The sequence below is a fragment of the Lethenteron reissneri genome, chromosome 43, assembly GCF_015708825.2.
Source record: "Lethenteron reissneri isolate LAM-NWPU_2019-01 chromosome 43, ASM1570882v1, whole genome shotgun sequence".
Classification (NCBI taxonomy): domain Eukaryota; kingdom Metazoa; phylum Chordata; class Hyperoartia; order Petromyzontiformes; family Petromyzontidae; genus Lethenteron; species Lethenteron reissneri.
In genome coordinates this window covers 3,893,276-3,908,974 of record NC_083821.1, presented here as the reverse complement: position 1 = coordinate 3,908,974, position 15,699 = coordinate 3,893,276, and positions in this window count along the sequence as shown.

Sequence of the window (15,699 nt, the reverse complement as noted above, 5' to 3'; positions counted from 1 at the left end):
TGCACCCCCCACGGGCCCCTCCCGGGGGCCGAGTACTATCAAAAGGTGGTGAGCCGGAGGGCTCGAGGTCGAGTATTAGCTTAAACCAGCGAAGACTGAAGACCAGCTAGAATAGGCCCCGGAGCTCCCCTGGCTCGCTGTCCTTGTCAGGGCCGACCAGGGCAAGCCGGTGGCGTGGCCCCGAGAGCCCAGACTGACGTTCTTATAAGAGCCGGTCTGGAGACTCAGGGTGCCGGGATCCCAGCTTGACCAGGGCTGGGATAGGTAGCCTCCCCTAGCTCTGTAGTAGTGGAGGACTCGGGCGTAGGTTAGCGGGGTTAGATGTTGTGTCTCCCTGTTAGACGAGTGAAGGGGACGATACCCCTTTAAGTACTGTGTGTACCCGTTACTGTGCACAAGTTGGTGTTAATAAATAAGTGTGCCTCCGACCCCGTCGTCAAAGCCTCCTGAATACTTACTACACACGCATAACCTTGCACACGTGAGCGTCAATTTTTTTTGTCCAGACGAGACATATACATACGTAATTTTTTTTTAAAATAATACATTCTTCAATTAAATCTCTTACCCAAAATCATGATTATTGAATTCAATTTCTGGGGTGGTTGGGATTATAAGCTGAATTCTCGCAACATTTTGCATAGGTAGGCCATTGAGAAGTATGCGCCTCATCCTCCAATACCGATCGTGCCCAATTCGCATTGAATGTGGGCCACTGACCTTTCGCTCAGACAACCACGATAGCTCCGTTGATTGAGCAGCTGGGGTGGGTGGGTGGGGGGCGAAAGGCGCCACTCAACTATAAAGATTTAAAGTTTAAATTCAGGACAGGCCCAAAATGAGCCTTTCACTCCCACCTTTGGGGCCTTCGCCGCTTGGTGGGAAGTCGACAGCGGTCGCGATATGGGGCCGTCCATAAATGACGTCACGCGATTTTGGACGATGTTTTACCCCCCCCCCTCGTCACACGGCGTCACAAAAAGTCAGACCCCCCCTCAAATATGACGTCACAAAGCTCTGCCCCCCCCCAAAAACCATATTTCCATTTTGAAAAAAAAACATGCTTCAAATCGCTATAAACTATTGTCATTGCAGTGCGTATTTAATGTGGCGCTGCACGCTGATGTTGTAGGAGTGTTGTTATAACAATTAGTGTTGTTATAACAATTCTATATTTATTTAAATTTTCACATTTTTACGTGACGTCACATTTCTCAACTCCCCTCCCTCGTCACACATCGTCACAAATGTCTGACCCCCCCCCCGCCCTAGGTGCGTGACGTCATTTATGGACGGCCTCTATGAACGTAGCGGCCGGAACCACGACGACGCGTACCGCCCTCGTCCCTCGTGCGCCGCGCACGAGGGGACGAGCGCGTGCGAGGAACGCGCTCGCTTCCGTTGTCTGTCTGTTTGTGACGCGTAGCTCGCGCGCGTCTTCTGATTGGCGCAGCCGCGAGCGAGCGCGCGCGCCGTGCAGGAATGCGTGAAGCGCGGCGTGACGGCAGCACCCTCCACTCCTCCTCCCTCGGCCACCACCACCACCAACCCCCCCAGCTGCGGCGAGAGCGCCGTCCGTGCGCAAATCCGCCGATAAACGCGGGGCACGCGAGGGGTCGCGCACCCTTGGAGTAAGGTGGGGGGGAGGCGCCAGGCAGGGCACAGCAGGGAGAGCACGTGCTGCCCAACAGCTCCACGCGCGATCCGTCGTCAGTAAACGCGCTCCTGGCTAATCGGGAACAGAAACGCGATCGGACACGGCGACACGCGACGCGGCCGCAGCGGCGTTCGGCCATTCCCGCGATTGGACGCGCCGACACCCTAGCCGAGGAGTCGTCCTACCGGGCGATGAGTGCTGGGGTCGAGGGGGAGGCATGGGAGCGGGCGTGGGAGGCGGTGATTGGGGCGTAAAGACGGAAGGGGAGGCGAGCGGACGGCCGCGTCAACTTTGGGGGGCGACCGCCAGCCTCCCGCCCCCGCACACGCACACACACCCCCTCTACACGACCAATAGCAACGGCAAATTGAAAAATTACAGCAAAAAACACAAAGTCGAGCTTGCGGAGGGCATCTTGAACGGCCATTCCCTGGACGTCTGGTCTCATTCTCCCTCACCACGTCACGACCACTGGGGGTCGTCTACCATCAGACACGAGTCTTGTCCCACGCAACTCTCCACCGCCCCCCCCCACCCCCCCCCCCCAGGGCTTTGCCTTGAAATCGACACGAGCGCCTTAAGACACGAGCCTATTGCTAATTCTGTTGTGGGTCCCTATTTTTTCAACAACATTTTTATAGTTCTTTTACTTTTTTTTACCATTTCGCTTTCTTTTTTCGAAAACGACACAGGCACAAATGGTGGCACAATGAAGTGGCTTATCACGTAGACATTTATAGCAGCCAAATACTCAGAGCGCATGTTTCCAAACGTGGATGAGAAAAATCCCGGAGAAAAATCCATGCGACCACGGGGAGAACATGCAAACTCCCATGACGTCCTGTATACCTGGCGAGGTAGTTAACATCTCTGTAGCGTGGCGCCCCTCTAACAGCGAGGCAGGCACCACACATGGCCCCCTCCACTACGGCCCTTCCTGGTGGCCCGAGGTTCTAGCCCCTCACTCGGTCAGGCCCTCCATCATCAGGCGTCTTGCTACTGCTGGTGATGTTTACGGTTTATATCTGTGCTATCTATGTCACGTTGACATGAGATGACACTTCCTGCCGGAACCCACACGGCAAAAGCTTGTCTCTGCATATTATGTGCTGTTAATGTGTTATTGCGAGCCTTCTGCATTGTGATGTTTGATCGTCCGTTGCAGAAACCCATATTTGAACCCAGGCTTTCAGTCGTGCTAAGTCAGCAATCTCCGGTACTCCTTTTGCACTGGCTCGTCTATGCTGAGCGAGTTCGAGTACCGGTGGGTTTCCACTGGCTCTTTCGCGTGCAGAGCCGAGACCAAACCAAGCTACGCCGCTGGCCTCACGGGACATCTGAATCTGACTCGGGTGCCAAGCAAGGCTATCGCAGACAAAGATCCCACATATAGCCTTCATAGTCTGTTGGGGAAAGTGCTGCTAGCGAGCACAATTATACTAAATGCGCATAATTGGCTGGAGCTTTAACATAATACAAACTAGATCTGTAAATGTCTTCTTCTACTATGAGTCTACACATATGGGGAATAACACTGCATCTCTCCTACACCCCCCCACCTCCTATCAGCCAGCCAAACTTCTAATCTTATTTAGAACCCTGTCTGTATATCCCAATTTATCTTAACGTCTCACTTTGTCTATGTTTCCATCTCTATCTGTTTCTCTATTCCGCTGTTCCTTCTTCTAATGCTTCGATAGAACTCACACGGATCCTATTTTCGGGAGCCTCCCACACGGTGATTCCTGCACACATGTTGAGGAATTGATCTGCCTGTTTCGTCTCATCCACACAGTGTTCAACCACCACCCACACTGCAGATCACAACAACACACTCAGCCTATCACTCACTCACTCACGCTCCCTCCCACTCAATCACTCACACACCCACTCATTCACTTACCCCTTCACTCACCCTCTCACTCAGTCACTCACCCTCCATCCCACTCAATCACTCACACACATTCACTTATTCACTCACCATCTCACTCAGTCACACTCCCTCCCACTCACTCATCCCTCACTTAATCTCTCACGAAACAAAGACAAAGATCCCCCGTATAGCCTTAAAAGATTTTTGGGGCAATTGCTGTTAGCGAGCACCTGTGAAGGCCGGCACGGTACACGAGGGGGTCGGCGACCAGTACCACGACCTTTGTCTCCCCGGTGGTGATATTTGCACATCGCAGCAGGCACCCATTTGAGTCTAAGTCGACCTAGGGGAGGAGGCCCAGGACAGGTTCAGATAATTATCGTCACTGGTGTTGGCCGTGAGCGGGAATCGAACTCGGGTCACAAGCTTCGTAGTGCTGCCCGCTTACCGCTACATCACCGCATTAGACTCAAACACGGCGTCGCCGCAACGATCACTCGCGTCTCGGCTCATTCGTCGCGTGTGACGTCGGTGGCACGGCTCTGGTTCCGCAGTGGGAAAAAATAAATCTGGCCGCCTCCTGAGCCGCGTCGAACTGGCTCGAGCAACAGCCCCGGCGCGGCTCGGCTGTGGACAGTGGAAAAGAGTTTTCGCGTGGCGTGAGCCCCCCTTCAGCTGCCACGTGGCGACTTCTGTGCTGTGATGTTTTTTTGGAGCAGCAGTGGCAGCGGGAGCGATCCGTCTGCTGCGAGGCTGTGTGAAAGACCGGGCGCCTTGTGCCCATTGTGTGTGTGTGTGGGTCAGGAGCTGGCCTGGTTGGCTACCCTCTCCTCTGTCTTGCGGCCTGGCTGGCTGGCCTCTCGTGGTGGTGTTTTTTTTTGTCGTCGTCGTCGTCGTTATTTTTCAGAAGCAGTGAATGTTTCACTCTCCATTTCAGCCGTGGAGCTTTACTTTTGGCTTAAGATCTCGATTCACCTTATTATTTATTCACTGCGTTTCCGTGGGGGTGGGGCGGGGGGAGTAGGAGAAAAAGCTGAACATGCTCTCAACTCAAAATCCCTCCTGTTTTTATTGCAATGAGTTGAGTAACGTACCGCCTTTACCGGAACGGAATTGCTTCTCTCTTCACATGGGGTCGTGCACTGTAATCGATGTGTGATTTTCACAGTAATCTTGGAAATATAACTGTCGAGAATGTGATGGATTCCATTGCATGGAGAGCTTATTGTACTTTAAACGTATTCACTACATTATAAATGCATTTCAACATAATAATTAATGCAATATATTCAGGCCATTCTCAATCTACCCGTGCAGTGAAGACCGCTCCATGCCATATAAGCACAACATGTTGAACGATACGTAATGGAGCTATGCATTTGTATCCTGCTTTGGAAGTTCAAAAAGCTCTTTTGGAAGGAGGTGTAATTATTTTTTAAATCCATACTCTAAATTTTCCTAAAAAAACTTCCTTTAAATAAATGTCACTTATTTAAACAACAGCAAAAAAAATAAATTGCATTTGGAAACTGAGTAATTGGCGACCAACCGCCAATTTCCCCCCCAAGGAAGTGCCACTTTTTCCACCCAAAGGCAGCAACATCGAAGGGATTCTTTGCCGCTTTGAAGATCGGGTTTAATTTGCGAGGGTAACGGACACCGTTTATAGGCCCCTGCCACGGTGCACTATTGTCGTGCACGGCGCTTTCATAGAAGTGACACCTTCACAGGAGCGGCCGTAGGAGGGGTGTGGGGTGGTGGAAGCTCTGGATACGGTGGTTAAGCTGTTCGGGTGGTTGCCACCTGTCCAGGTTTTTCCAGGATCGCTTAAACTCCCTGAGCTGCTCTCCCTGGAAGTGTGTCAGCCCTCCCGAGATATGATCAGTCTCGTCGTTGTGTCAGTTGCGTAAAAATAATAATGATACGAAACTAAAAACTAAACTTTTTTTTTTCATTTTAACACTGAGCTACGTAGCTCTTTTTCAAAAGCGATCTGGCCACGAATGAGAGGTCAACGAAGTGGCTTATCAATGATAGCGAAATACTCTCAACGCACGTTTCTCAATGTGGAGGAAAAAACCAGAGGACCTGGAGAAAAATTTCCACCACCACGGGACGAACATCCAAATTCCAAATATGCATGCGTCAGGGTCGGAATTGAACCCACCACCTCCTGTATACCAGGCGAGGGCGTTAACATCTCTACACCACTCCAGACAATGTATTTGCCATGCAGTTCTCCCCTTGTCTCGTATTGTGAGGTGTTCACCTTCCCATGAGATGTTCTGGGGTGGTTTTTTTTAGAGGTGGTCAGCCTAAGTGGCAGAGCAAACAGTGCTGTGGTCAAGAGCAGAAGGGTGGGAGACTGAGATTAGCTGGAAACTGAGATGAGGTGGAAACTGGGATGAGGTGGACGCTTGGATGAGGTGGAGACTGGGGTGAGGTTGACGCTGGGGTGAGGTGGAAACTGAGATGAGGTGGAGACTAGGATGAGGGGGGAGGATGGAATGAGGTAGAGATTGGTATGAGGTGGAAGAAAGAACGTGCAGTTGAAGTTGCCCGTGGCGCCAGTAGATTTGAGTTGGGGGTGGGAGAGAGCAAGCGAGGGCTGATGTGCCCACGCCCGACAAATGATTTCCACGTGTGCCCGGGACCTCTGCTGAGGAAACGACCGCGATGTTTCTTGTTTCGTCCAGGTTGCACGGCTCCCAGTTTTGGGGTGCACGTTCTGGCCCATTAGAGCCACTCAGATAGACCGAACATGCAGGTACGGACTCTGAAGTCCAGCGCGGAACAAGCATGCGTTTTAAAAATATATATATCCAGTATAAAACATCTGCGTTTCATTTGGGAGGTTTTTTTGTTGTTGTTGTATCGTGACGGCTTATGAGTAGGGGTGGGACGGGCGGTCGGGAACACGATCGGTAGAGGACGCCTTGGGATCAAGCAAGGGCTGTGTGCAGTCGCTTAGATAGAAGCACTTCCAAAGACAAAGCTCCCACGTGTAGCGTTAACAGACTGTTGGGGCAAGTGCTGTTCGCACTGCCCCAGGTACATATTTGAGGCTGAGTCGACCTAGGTGGGGGGGGGGGGAGGACCGGTTCGGATAATCGTCACTGGTGTCGACCGTGAGCGGGAATCGAACCCGGGTCATCGAGTTCGTAGCGCAGCGCGCAAACCGCTACAGTATCGCTCTGCACACGCACGCACACACACACACACGCACAGACCCACACACATACACCCCTCTAGAAATGACCTCATCACACAAAACCACACACACGGGTTCTCTGCCTTACAAGGAAGAATGAAAATACTCAGTTTTGGCAAATCACTCGTATTTCCAGTACGAAGCAGAAGACATTTACTTGGATTATTGGAATCAGCATTTGTGTAAGTTGGGTAACTTTCCGTTTTTATATTTGGCATATAAACTCTACAGGTGCTACGGGTACAGATTCTGCTCGATGGGTTATGAGCCAACATTTAAATGCATCATTACCGCGACTCATGGCTAACGTTACCTGCTAAATCGCTGGGCTGCAAGTGTCAGGTTTAAATGTATTTAATATAACCAAGTGAACACAACAGATGACTAGGATGATTCTCATTTGCAAGAGCGACCTGGATTATGAAAATTGGGTTGGGAGGTGAAGCGTCATTACATTCTGAATGCCAAATGCAGGACATTTGCACATCAGTGACTGGCAGTTGACACACACGCTGAATGCTCTATTCCCACTTGAACTCACAAGTGTTGCTCGTGGTGGCTTATTGCTGGTAGCCAGTCCATGACCTCTGACCTTGATAAAGAGAATAAGAGGAATCGCAAAGGTTGCGCATCCAGACACGACGAGTTGCCTCCTGGAAACGAGACGAGCGAGATTAACCTCAACTGATCTCAAGGAGGCTTTCTCATTCCACTGCTTGATGAAGGCTTCACCACACACTGCGCGTCACCGCTCTGGCGAGCGGGGCTTTGGAACCCAGCACTGGTTCAGATATCGCTCGCCAATGGTGTGTTAGCCGTGGCCAGGAATTGAACTCGGGTCGCCGGGTTCGCAGCGCCCTTACGCCAACAACTGCGCCGCTGCTCCGCCCGTGACAAAACGTGGAGCTGAATAACGGGCACGCTGTTCCAATTAATTCAACATCTCGGCACGCAAAATAAATACACAGTAATTATTTAGTGTAATTGGGTCGACGGTTGCCTGCACATTTAATTAACGTTCTGTTATCCCCCTCCTCCCCTCCCACCCCCCCTACTGAGAGAGGAATTGCAGAGTGTGATTAATGTGGCATGCGATTCGCTGACCTCACCCGCCCAAAACTCATCGCTCAGCCCCCCCATCGCTCACCCGCCCCGAGTGGTGACGCCCGCTCAGCTGTCTGCCCGTAATGTACTTCTGACAGCCTAAAAGCATTTGCTTCTATTTTGTGTGGTGCGGGATAGGGGTGGTGGTGGTGGTGGTGGGGGTAACATTTGGCAGAGAGTCCCTGGTCTTCTGCTGCCATGGCTGCACAGGAACATGGTGATGGTGTAAGACAATATATGTCACCCCCTCCTCCCTCAAATATTCGTTCCCCAAGAAATACATATCTGTACCCCCCCCCCCCCAAGACGTAATATTATCGGATATTGCAAAGATTACTTTGTAAAAAAAAAAACATTCCGAATATTTGCACCGTGTTATTGTGCTATAACAAAGCATTTTTTTCGTCTCCATGCCCGTGGACTCACGACTGAAACCTTAATCTTAAGAGCACTTTCCCAAGTGATTGTAAAACAGTATATGTCCGTGAGCGCTTTACTCTGCCGTACCATTTGTTTGGCATGAACAGCAACAAAAAAACGCACGCGCACCAATACTCCGTGCACTAAAGATGCTCTTCATCACGCCGTTGAGTTGGTACAATGAGAGTAACTTTAGCTCGTAAAGCGCCCGATGGTGTTCGCTCGCTCTCGTAGAGGGAGAGAGGGCGACTCGGAGACGCGTCGAGGAGCAAGAACCACAGGCTAGCGGCGGCTGTCACGTGGTCAGCCAGCTCTAAATTATCCGCAAAAGTTCTGCGGTCCTCGATATATTAATCAGAAGCAGCATTTCGATTTATTCTCGAGGAATCCGATGAGCTTTAAAGATTTTTTTATTTATTTTACAGATTCCCAGTAAGGGGCAGGTCAGAACGTTACGACAACAACCAATACAAAAAAGCACGATATGAGTGCTAAGTATTGGAATGGTAAGCAAATCACAAACAAATATAAACAGAACTGTTTTGTGTTGAGTTTCTTGTCCTTCCCCCGTACCTCCGATAATCATGGCTGGGCTACGTATGGCGCTGAAGAAGTTCAACATATGTAAATATATATATATTTTTTATCTTACCAGGTAAAGCCCACTGAGTTATTAGTTTCTATTTCAGAAGCGACCTGGCCACAAATGATGACTCAACGAAGTGGCCTATAAAGTGTTTTGTGTCAACTCATGAGTGATTAAGTGTGAGAGGAGACAGATGCACCCAGAGAAAACCCACATGTGCGAGGGGGCAACACGCTATCCCCGATGGAACAGGAGGAGTCCACATTTTATGCTGTCCTGCCTTCTCTTAGCAGGCCAGGGTACGAATTTTTGCAACAACTTTTCGGTGATCCACCAACACTCACTGCTGTCTCTACAGTGCTTGATTGCAGGCTACGTGCGTAACCACCACCGCGAGTCATGTTAGTATTACTACCACTCTAATAGTCATCATCACGTTTATATTCGCATTGTATAGCCGCACAAAACGGTGCGTGCATCAATATGAGATTATGGGTTGTTTCAATGTCTCTTATATCGTATGCTAAACTACCCTTCATAACCAGGTTAAATTGTGCATCGTTAACAATGTTCAACCTTAGACATCTATGGCGTGCGTTATAATGACTAATACAATGGTCGAATTCTAATCGACTGAGACGAGATAAAAATAAGAATTCCACAGATTATTTGGTGATGCAGCCACCACTGCGTTTTTGCAGCGGTGCACAAGCACATTTAACAACGGCACTCAGCACGTTCCCTCAATCGCACTGTGTGGCTTTAAAATGAAGAAAATAAACCCCCACGTGTATAAAAAAATGTGGCATATCAGGCTAGATGGTCCTTGTTAATTTATGTGCTATGAAAAATGGCCCATTGCCTGAAATATCATCGATTCGACGCGTTTCCTTAAAAGGCCACAATGTTATTGGTGAACGTGTTGCTGGTTTTTTTTCTGTCTTAAAATTCCACAAGTCGCCATTGGCAAGACGAAGACTACTGCGAAAATAAATCAAAGGCTGACTGTAAATAAAGCTGTGTGTGTGGACCAAAGTGTCCCTTACAATGAACTTTGATCCTCAGTGGCTTCTCAACACCTCCGATTATCACGGTCGGATACATACAGTGCGATGGAAATTCAACAAAGACAAACATCCCCCGTATAGCCTGAACAGACTGTTGGGGCAAGTGCTGTTAGCGTGCACCTATGAAGGCCGGCACAGCACAGAGGGGGTGGGTGGCCAGCACTACGCCCGGCCACCTTTGTCTCCCCAGTGACGAATTTTATACATCGCACCAGGTACTCATTTGAGGCTGAGTCGACCTAAGGGAAGCCCAAGACCGGTTCAGATAATCGCCACTGATGTTGCCCGTGAGCGTGAATGGAACACGGGTCGCTAGGTTCGTAGCGCAGTGCGCTAACCGCTACACCACCGCTCCCCACACCAGGTGACTGACCAACTGCATCTATCTGTCTGTGTTAGCGACTCAGTCGAGTGTGATGTAGCTTCCACAGATGTTCCTTGATCTCGTGCATATTTGTACTTTGTTTTTTTTTCTATGATGCACCGCTGCTCTTCAGTCTCGGTCATCCTCTTGTTTAAGGGACCCGCATTCCAACGTGTTCAAAATGCGGCCACAAGGGTGCTTACTGGTACGTACGCCCTTCAAGGATCACATCACACCCGTGTCCCCTTCTCTGGCTCCCTGTCCGTACCCCGTATCAATTTTAAGATTATCTTACTGGTATTCAAGGCCTTAAATGGACCTGCTCCTCCCTAAATTCATGACCTCCTTCAGCCACGGATATCCCATCAAGATCATTGAGATGCGCAGATTGTGCATGGCTCACGTTCCACGGGTCTCTCGGCTTCACGCTCAGGGGGTGACGGTGCCGTTGCATTTGCGGCACCTGAACTCTGCAACTCCTTGGGGGCCGTCCATAAATGACGTCACGCATCTAGGGGGGGGGGGGGGTTCAGACATTTGTGACGATGTGTGACGAGGGGGGAGTTGAGAAATGTGACGTCACGTCAAAATGCGCAGCTTTAAATAGATATAGACAACACGTTCTACTTAATTAAATATACTTTTAATAAATGTTTTCTCTTACAACATCAGAGGGCAGCGCCATATTAAATACGCACTACAATTACAATAGTTTAAAGCGATTTGAAGCATGTTTTTATTTTTTGGGGGGGGGGGGGCAGAGCTTTGTGACGTAAATTTTGAGGGGGGGTCTGACTTTTTGTGACGCCGTGTGACTAGGGGGTGGGGGGTCAAAAATCGTTCAAAATCGCGTGACGTCATTTATGGACGGCCCCTTGCCCCTTCAAGGTCACGGCTTCCGAGACATAAACACGTAGACATAAACAAGTATCTGTTTAAACATTGGTTTCACTCTTTCGTTACTTTCAAACATTTTTCTCACTTCAACTTTACTTGGTTGTTGTTAAGTACGTTCCGCCTTGCCATGCATAGCGCCATGGGAATGATTGCTTAAGGGTGCTACATCAATTGTTATTATTATGATAATTAATTTCGAGATAAATTTCGCAACTGTCGCCAGAATCCCTAATTATTTCGGATTAATAAGTTGTGTCGCGTGCCCATAACTCGTCTGAATTTATATATAAGATAACAAAAATGTAACGCAGCAGGACACGGCGCGGTTGGCTCCACCCTGCCTCTGATCACGCGTCGTTCATCACGTGTCGTCCATCACGTGTCGTCTATGGGGACCTCGCCGCGATCAGAGCGACGCATCTTGTGGTTGTCGTCATCGTCAATGGTGCTGTTGTTGTCGTCGTTTGTTAACTCATCTGTAGCTTGTTATATAATTTTAGTGTTGTCTTTTTCTCTCTCTCTCTGCGTTATTAACACCGAACATGTGTGCTCACGCATGACGATTGGTTTTAATTCGTTCCAGCTAAGGATGAAACCTGAATGCGTTTCCTCTGTTCGTCTATCTCGACGTCTAACTGTCTGTAGCGGGGGGTGGGAGGGGCATGATGACTCTCATGAAGATGATTCAATCCGATTTTTTTTAGTATTTAAACTAAACAAAAAAAATGTTGCCAGGTAAGGCCCACTGAACTATATAGTTTTTTTTTCAGAAGCGACCTGGCCACAAATGATCGCTCAACGAAGTGGCTTATCAAGTGGAAATTTAGAGCAGCCAAAAAATGTGTAGGAAAAAAACCCGGAGAACTTGGACAAATATCCACGCGACCACGGGGAGAGAGACACATCCAAAATCCAAATGTACAGCAGGCGTCAGTGTTGGAATCGAACCCACGACCTCGCCAACGTAGCTGGACTCACCTTCTTTGAAAACCGATCACATTTTTGCTTTTTATCAGAGGGTTGATAAAATAATCAGAGAATAAAGAAGCGGTCTTGCCAGCGGTGATGACATCGATTTCACTCACGTTGACGCCTTTGTGCACGCATTGTGTCGCCATCGTGTCACGTGGCTCGTAAGGCAACGTCACCGTCGCTAATTAAATACTTTGCAAAACGCATGTTGGAAAAAGCACAATTTTACTCCATAACGCAACAAATTGTAATTCCATCTAGATATGACGCTTTCGTGACTGGAAGAATTCCTACTTTTAGGTGTTTTTCGGTAAAGTCACGTAGGTAAAAATAAATAATACAAATAATAGAAATAAAATAATTATAATCTTATTTTATTTCTGTGGGAGCGAAAACACTGGCTGAAATAATAATAGAAATACAAAAAAAAATGTTATTTTATTTATATTATTATTTATATTATTTTTATTATTTATTTTTACCTACGTGACTTTACCGAAAAAAACCTAAGAGTATGTAATTCCATCATAATGGGACGATACCTTTCGATGGACACCGCGTACCTTCGTTCAATCGCACGCGAAACATAGCTGAAAATAATCACAGACGCATGCTGCTGCTGCTGCTCAACAGCTTCGCAAATCATATCGTGACCTCGCTGGGATAATTTTGAATGTGGCGTGAAATGACGAGCTCGTGGGCCCTATGGGAGACGAAAAACTGCCATCGCCATACCCGACTCTTAACGAAGAAGGATTGCACATCCTGCGATAATATAAATACCCCTTGCGTTTATTTATGAACAGGACGTGTTCGAGTCACCTTCCTGTGTCGAGCCAGTGTCACTCGCTGGTTTGTTTGAGCTGCCCTTGAAACTTGGTGACGATGACGGGCCTCATTTTCGCACTCATTGCACACACAGTGCTCGCCAAAAAATGAACCACAATACCTTGCTGGACTCGTCAAGGAGCATAAACCATCATCACACAATATCTGGTCATCCTCGAAGAGTATTTTGGCTAGCCGTCGAACAAAAACGGTCACTGCATTGCGCGCTTTCAGAAGAGCTTTTGAGGCCGTCTGGAACGCTCTTCATTCCAATGCGAGGAAGCCACTGGAGCTACGATACACTTTAAATAATCTAGATTGACAAACCCATTTCTTCGAACTGCTTTTTGTGTTTAGTTTGTTATCCTTCCTTCGCACCTTTCGATTAGAACGGTTGGCTACGTACGGTCCGAAAGAAGTTCAACATACATACGTACAGGAGCATTCATATCGGTCAGCACCCTCTCGATCATCCCACACACTGTGACTCAAATCGGAGCCAGATGCCCAGAGAGAGAGCTAGCCAGTGTTTTCGCTCCCACAATCGCTACCTTCTCGCACGTCCCACTCGTTCTGTTTCATTTTCTTCCTTTCGTGGTTCTTGCTCGGCTTCCGCTTGACAAACGGAAATTTCACGGCCACATTTTCGCCACCATTTTCCGTGCCGTGGAAATTATTGAAAAATTGCATTGCTGGCATAATTTAAGGTGTGTCCAATTCGACAATATGCCTCCTTCAAGAGTCATTTTGAAGAAAGGAAAAAAAGCAGCAAGTAAAACCGTCAAAGGGAAACGGAGAATGTGTTCACAATTCTCACATAAAGCCTGCAGTTGTAGATGGTGAATCATCCGTGTCAATACTCATTGGCTTCATTTTATGTTTTTTTTTCGTAGAACTTCTGTAGCTTGGGAAGCTGAGTGCTGGTTTATGAATGTAGTAATGCGTGTTTTTCTTTAATTATTTGGGTCGTTGTAATTCACGTGAACTATTACACACAATGCACATATTCTTCTGGGAAGCACAGTGATTAGAATACGTAGATTATAATCGGAAAGTTGCAAGCTTACATCCTCGCCAAAGTTTAACTCGGTCCATCATCTCCGCGAAAGTAATTTTGACAAAACATATTGCTTTGTTCTTTTTCCCCAAACTTTATTCCAAACTGTGCTCTTGGCATCAGCTTATGAGACAAAATGTTCATTCAAACTCTCACCGAATCGTGCATCGCCCTGTGGTATGGAATGGCCGGTGGAGGGATATTTAGCAGAATTACTTCTGAGATCCATTCCAGTCGCGTCTGTGGCCAATGTAGCGATTGTTCATGTGCGCTGCTGTAGAGATGTTCATTGCACAACAACCAAAATATTTTTTATTATAATTATTATTATCGGAGATGGAGTTTCCACAGTATAGATGACACCCAAATTCAGTGTGTGTGATCATTGGCAACTCAGCAGAGACCTCCTTTCTCCAAAATTTTAATAAAAAGTTGATAAGGAATTCGCACCTCAAATTAGCACAGTTGGCAACATACCATGCGAAAGAAGTTCAACATACATACATATGAGATACGTTAACAATGTGTTGTCATCATCAATATGCTTTCTTCTGCCATACGAATGCACAATTTCCACCACTGGCTCTGATCTGTACACAGATGAACACCACCGCATGCTAATTTTAAAGGGAAACCATTTTGACTTTTGTTTTACAAGCCCAACTCGGGCATCCGAATGAGACGAGAGAGATCTCCAGTTCCGACTCGGGCATCCGAATGAGACGAGAGAGATCTCCAGTTCCGACTCGGGCATCCGAATGAGACGAGAGAGATCTCCAGTTCCGACTCAGGCATCCGAATGAGACGAGAGAGATCTCCAGTTCCGACTCGGGCATCCGAATGAGATGAGATCTCCAGTTACAACTCGGGCATCCGAATGAGATGAGAGAGATCTCAAGTTTCGACTCGGGCATCCGAATGAGACGAGAGAGATATCCAGTTCCCCAGTGCTTATCCTGGCTCATGACACTGGAAAAGTGGCGAACGTCGTGCCGAGACAGCGACACCGCTGTGACATGGGGTGCACAGAGGGTGGGGGGGGGGGCACGGGTGCATCTGCGGTGAACTCACGGCGAGAATTGGGTTGACCCCACGTTGGCAGTGATGCTGCCTGCAGCGTAACGGTTGCCACGCTGGAAGCTGCAATGTCGTGGCGGCCGGGTCCGACCTCCCGGGGCGCAACGACGGTGCCAATGTCTGAGATGGACTCTGTGTCGCCTCTCTGTCCACCACGAGTGGCGCGAATGGGTGAGCGCCGCAGTTTCGTCGATCGGCAGGTCTCGCCGTGGTGGGGCTCAATGCGTGGCTGCGGCGATCTCAGGCGAGACGTCTGGCGAGCGTGGAAGAGTCGGTGAAGAAGCCGATACAGGGAGGGAGAGAGGAAAGGGGGGGGGGGGGTGCTCTCGAAAGCTTCCAATACTGAATGCCATTCTGCGGGTTTTTGCAGGGCTGCGCCTTTAACCCGACGGGATGGGCAGGCACTCTTTAAAGATGCCGTGATTGATGGGTGGCGTGGACCCCGTGGCAGATGAAGTTCATCAGATATTGACACGGTGGGATTTTTTGGCGAAGAAGTAAGAAACAAGACTGGTGTGTTTTTGCTCCCATGTTGCTGCTCGCAGGCAAATTGCCGAAGATAACAAATCGTCTGCCTGGGTTGTGT